Source organism: Callionymus lyra, chromosome 13 (genome assembly GCF_982586985.1).
Source record: "Callionymus lyra chromosome 13, fCalLyr1.hap1.1, whole genome shotgun sequence".
NCBI classification, from domain to species: Eukaryota; Metazoa; Chordata; class Actinopteri; order Syngnathiformes; family Callionymidae; genus Callionymus; species Callionymus lyra.
This window is the reverse complement of record NC_141830.1, coordinates 9815782-9821781: the sequence shown is the minus strand read 5'-3', so window position 1 is coordinate 9821781 and position 6000 is coordinate 9815782.

Here is a 6000-nt window from a genome sequence, read left to right as displayed (position 1 = left end):
AATTGGCATTGAAGTCAGACTCTTGAGTTCGCCCACCCCGGTCGAAAACGACCGAAAAAACTCTGCTGAGCCGATGACAGGAGTCGAGCTCCTGCCTCGCCGTCGCCCCCGAGCTGCGACACTCTGAGAATCATTTTCCGAACAAGTCTCCTGACCCGCGGCAAATAACTCCTGCGATGTTTTGACAAATGTCTGCAGCGTCGCCATGGGAACACACACTTTTTTTCCCTGTCTCTCTCATTTTCACTTCTATCAAAACCAAACAGTGCGAGTGATTTGTTACTCGTTGATGGATATAGATATTTGTTTCCTCAGACTTCAGCTTTTCTTGTGCCACATTCTTCAAATTTTAATAATTCAAATCAATGAAGTTTTGAAAATAAATATTTTTTCTTTTTCTTAATTCTGGATTAAAGCCAATATCGTCCAAATTGAAAACTGTGTTTCTGGCTCCCCTAGTGTCAAAACAATGCAACTGCAATGTCAGAAATGATCTGTTCCATCATTGCCATTGTTTAAAAAAACATTAAGGCCTTTATGTTAATTTCTGGTTCACAAAAAGATGAGAAACAAAAACAACATTTCAATTAAGAAGAACTTTAATGGAAAACAAATGATTGTTCATTGCACTTATGGAAAGAAATAATAATAATGAAAATGATCTAAAATGATGATGCAATGCTTGCTAAAAAAAAAGATAAAGATTAAAATTGTGTACATGAATATATTTTTACTCGTTTGAAGATGGATTGATTAATGGCAAAAAAGAAAGTTAAATACAACTAACAAATGATGCCACTGAGCTTTGAAGTAATTACACTATAATTCAAAATTGTCCTCATTAATCCTCATAATTTAGCATCGCAGTGGAATTAACTATAATCCTGTTTTCTCGTTTGTAATCCCTTGTTCAAAATAAAAGGCTGCTCTTCTGTCGCTCCCTCTTTGCTCCGATGCCATTAAAAGGATCAACAGGATTCCTAATTACGTTTGGCAGCAGCTTTGGCTAAATTCAGCAACAGATTAATAAAATGATTAGTTTTTTTTAATGTTTCACTCTGAAGTGACAAATAAGCGGAAGACGGATAAAGTGTTTCACTAGAAATTTTGTTTTCTCAGTAAATGATCTGGATTCCGAGCGAAGAAAGATTCTTCCTGAAGGTACTTCTGGGTTCGAGCTGGACTCTTTTTTTCCTCTGAGATCCTCTGAGAGCGCCGCCTCTCCCCTGCTTCCATCTCGCTAATGACATGAGTTGCTCTCTCCGGCGAGATATTTGATAGCCGGGGACGAGCCAGGAAGCTGTGGATCCATTTATCCTTTCGCTCCGTCAGAGCTTTTGTTCTTCTCTCATGGCCTTGGAGGGACCGAGAAGCAGCCATGTTTTCGCTGAGGGATGGAAGACGTGTGAACATGGATCTCCGAAGCTATTTTTTTTCTCCATATCCCGTCATCAAAGACTCACTGAGGTTGAAAATCTACCACTTCAAACGGCTCTTTGTTGCTTTATTGTTTCTGCACCATTTTTTAGCATTTGAAATGATAACGAGGTTCTGAGCTCGCTAGTACCAAACATTCCAGAACACCATCTCTCCTGACATCTTTTTTTTTTTTTTAATCTGTCCGTCCTTTCAAAGACTAATTAATAGAATTCAAACACAAAGATTCTCTCAAGTGCTGGCGAGATATTCTACGTCAAATAATGGTTTCTAACCACAGTGCTAATGGCTACACATAACTTTTTTTATCATCTTTTATAAGTAAAAGTAACAAACAAGGAGGTGAAGAAGAACATGCAATAGATGGAGATGAAATGGACACCCTGGAAAGGAAGACTATTCACTGTTTTTTGGACCGTGTGAGAAAACCAGCAATTTCAAAATACGACTCTGTGACTCAGAAAATTCTTCTGGTTTTCGTTTTTTTGCTATGTTTTTAGCATTGGATTTAGATGTATAGACTTTTTCTCATGGCTTTTCATGTTTTCTTTTTTTTTTTTTAATCGTCATTAAAGAAAAATCAAAATGTCAAAAAACATAATTCGAGCTTGATTTTCAAAAACTTCCATCTTGTCAAGATCTTCCCTGGACTGGTGATCAATCAATTGGGAGGAGGCCTCGGGACACGCCGGAGAAGTAACGTGGAGTTTAGAACAAGTCTGCACTTCTCAGCTTCGCCCGCTGCCCCTGCGACCCGACCCCGGATCAATGGAAGACTCTTTAACAATCGTCCCAAAAATCTACGTTGCTGTTGACGACTGCCTCGGATTGAATCGTTTCATCCACTGAAGTGAAGACATGTCTGTCTTTTTTTTCCGCCACAGTTCTTGAACTCACCATGAATCACCAGGAGTAGAATGGTGGTCCCGAATCAATGGCCCAGAGCCTGGTTGTGGTCCTTGACGCATTTGTAAACAAGCTGCAAACAAAGAAAAAAAAAAACAGTTGTATTGACTATTACTGTCTGAAACGTTCAGAAACGTTTTACTAGAAAAGAAAAACATTTTCTCTGTAGTCATTTTGCATGAGAAGTCGCTTGTTTACTTTATAAATCAATGGAAATAAGTAAAAGAAACTCTTCGTGGGTCAGAGAGCCTGTGGTCGGTCAAACTCCAGCTGGTCCCACAAACTGGTACCCCGGTCCACCCCTGACGACTCCATTAGCAGAGATGCGGTTGCCATGGCGCTCAAGCTTAGTCTCTCTTCGCAGATGTTTACCTTTGTTCCTACATCCCCCCCCTCTTTACCCCCCTCTCTCCTCCCTCATGAGTACCCCACGAGTCTCAAATCATGATGTTCCAGAGCCAAGGACGACGGCAGATCCTCATCATCCTCTCGCTGTGCTCGGAACAAAAGCCTGTTGTCCAACCTTGAAGACTCACTTCAATCCTGCTGGTTGTCATGACAACAGACGTGTGCGGCAGATCCATATTTACCATTTAACCACGTGTTAGTTAAGATAAATTATGTAGTTATTTTTCTTCCATCTTCTTTTTTATTTAACCGGATCAGCTGCTTCACGTGAAAAACCTTAAGGCTCTGATCAGATTTTTTTTTTTTAAGTTAAATCGATTCCGAAATCTGTTAATAGTTTCACACTCATGTTTTACTCGACGCTTTTAAATCTGTCTCAAGGTCATTTGTTATCAAAACGTTGGCCTGATCCAAAATTGAAGCTTGTTTCTGAACAACGGCGTAGCACAGAATTGATAATAACGGTGTCCCACAAGGCTCTGTTGTAGGTCCGTACCCATTTTTCTTTTTTTTTTCTTTAGACCTGTGAAATTATACTTTTCTTTTTAAGTATATTGGGGTTTTTTTTATTCTTGTTTGAGAAATATTATATGCAACTAAAAAGCAGAAATCATATTTGGTAAAAAGGTTCATAAATTAATGTTCGAAACTCATTTGTTGATTAGATTTTTAAGAAAATGGACATTTTGAGATTTAAAAATGTAAATGCGTGAAATCTTTTTTTTCTTTTTAACATACAACAAACATTTCTGTTTAAAGGGCGATAATAAGATTCCGATTTTTAAGAAAAGTTTCTCCCAAATGTCCCTGAACGCATCACAAACTAAACTTACCAATTAGCATTATGAATGTTTAAAGTTCCAAGCGAACAAAGATCATTAAAGGTGAGAAATAAAAAAAAGCAGGAAAAGCTATGTTGAATTTTTGCTCTTCAGATATTAATCCTCTTCCTTGACTGCCTGTATGTTTTTTAATCTCTTTTTAAATAATGGAAGGTTTATGGAAATACGCTGCCCGGGCTTTATGTTAAAGCACAGATGCACATAGTTGCGTTAATCCCGCGCAGTCAGGGGAATAAAGATGTGTTGGAAGTGAAGCCGTCGCAAACGTGTTCCACACAAACGTGCTCTTGTGACTTCAGGATTACAGTTAAAATGGCGGATAACGTGTGAGTCGCTGGTTCAGGAAGCAGCAGATATGTTGTGTGTTCACTCGGCTGTGACTTCATTATGTTCCCAGAAATAACTGCTGATTCGAATGTTTTCTGCTGCAAAACATTTTTCTGTTTCTGACAGAACTTTTTCTACACTTTTGGAAATTGGTCTGATGTGTTACATTTTTTTTAATATATATATATATATATAATGTATTTTGTTCACAAGTTTCAGGGTAAGATTGATGAAATAAAAGTTTTTTTAATATGAATTAATATGATTTTTTGCTCATTATAATAGTATGATAAATCTCATCAACGTGGTTAAAATATGATGATTGAATTTCTACGATATTTCGTGGGATAGTAATCCATATCTGCTTGAATTGATCTTCTGCAGTTATTGATCTAAACCTCGGATGATTATTGATTTATAGCATCATAAACCTGTCCTCTTTAAAAAATGCTACGTACGTAACCTCGCTAAAATATGATGTTTCACTTATTAAATTAGGCTAAAATTCTTCATTCAAATGTTTTGATATTTTCTGGCATATTAGTGCATCTGCTCCTGAAGGAATCTGTGGAAGACATTGATTGAAACTCGTGGAAAGTATTGATGTATGACATCTTAAAATGTAAGACTTAAATTATCGAAAAGCAAATCATTTGGGGAAAATCCAAAAATCAATAAATATAAATAAAACAAGGAAATGAACAAACATGCATTTTAAAATTAAGAATGTAACAATATAGGGTTAAACAGCGGCAGCTGATGTGATGCTCTTATTTTGAACGTTTATTTCCAAATTCTAAAATGCATTTGTGGAATTTACAGTGAGGTTTATCGAGAACACACCAGATTTCTCGGCTCAAAACTTGAAAAATGAATAAATAAAAGCGTTAGAAAAGTAAACTGGGAAGTTTGTTTACTTTTTCTAGTTGAATTAGGCTCTTAAAACCACTTTTAACTCTTTAAACAAATAATTGAATAATGTTGAATTTACTTAAGGTTGTTAAAGTCATGGTAAATAACAATGAAGAAGAGGCTAACAACATGCTAACATTACATACATTTCTACCCAGCATGCTAACAAACATTAACTGCGGCAAGACATGTATTTAGCAACAAGTAGATGTTCAACAGAATTGTTGTACATCACAGTCGCAGCTTCATCCTTGACATGTTTTCTAAGCCGGTCATCCTAAAGCGCTGCATGGGTTTGGATGTGAGGAAGATGTGGTTCAGGTCCATGTGTGCTTCCTCAGCCAGATTGTCTGAAAGCAGCGAGTGGGAGGAAATAAGAGCCTTCAGGCTGATTCGATTGAACTTGCAGCTTTACCTTCTTATATCTAAAAAAAAAAACAACCTCTGTTTTTAAGAACACAATTTATTAAAGACTTGGCTGTGTTTGACTGAGATTTATCTCAACTCTCCTGCTGGTGTAAACAACAACTCTCTGTCGTGGCGGCTGTGCCTCGTTTATCATCCCGACACTTTGTTTGCTGCCAAACGGAACTTCTTTGTTAGTCGACGTGGAGCGATGCTGCAGGTGTCGTAAACTTCCTCCCCTCGAGCCCCGCAGTCGTTTTAAAAGATTTTCTCCAGACAAGCCCCAGAAACTCCTTTAACAGTCAGACTTTGAAAAGTTAAAACACAAATTCAATTGTCCGACTGACACTTTTTGTTCTGGAGATTTCAGTAAAATGTGAAAAGAAACTTAAATGGCAAAAGTTGAAACTAAAGTGCGACAAATAAAATACTATTCATTTTCTAATCACCCTCATGTTGGCTAACGGTTGGGATTATTTTCAGAGTAATCTGATCCTTGTTAGAGTCATAGACAGAAACTCTGCAGCGAGAATTCTGACCTGCTCTAGTAGAAGAACTCACATTTCTCCGATCCTTAAAACTCTTCACTGGCTTCCAGTTTCTTTCAGGATCAACTTTAAAATACTGGATCTTACTTTCAGATCTATTCATGGTCAGACTCCTCCTTACATCAGTGATCTGATCCAGACTTACACCCCAGCCTTCCTGTCCTTCCAGGCTGTTGCTCCTAAGCTTTGGAACGATCTTCCTCTCCCTCTGTGTT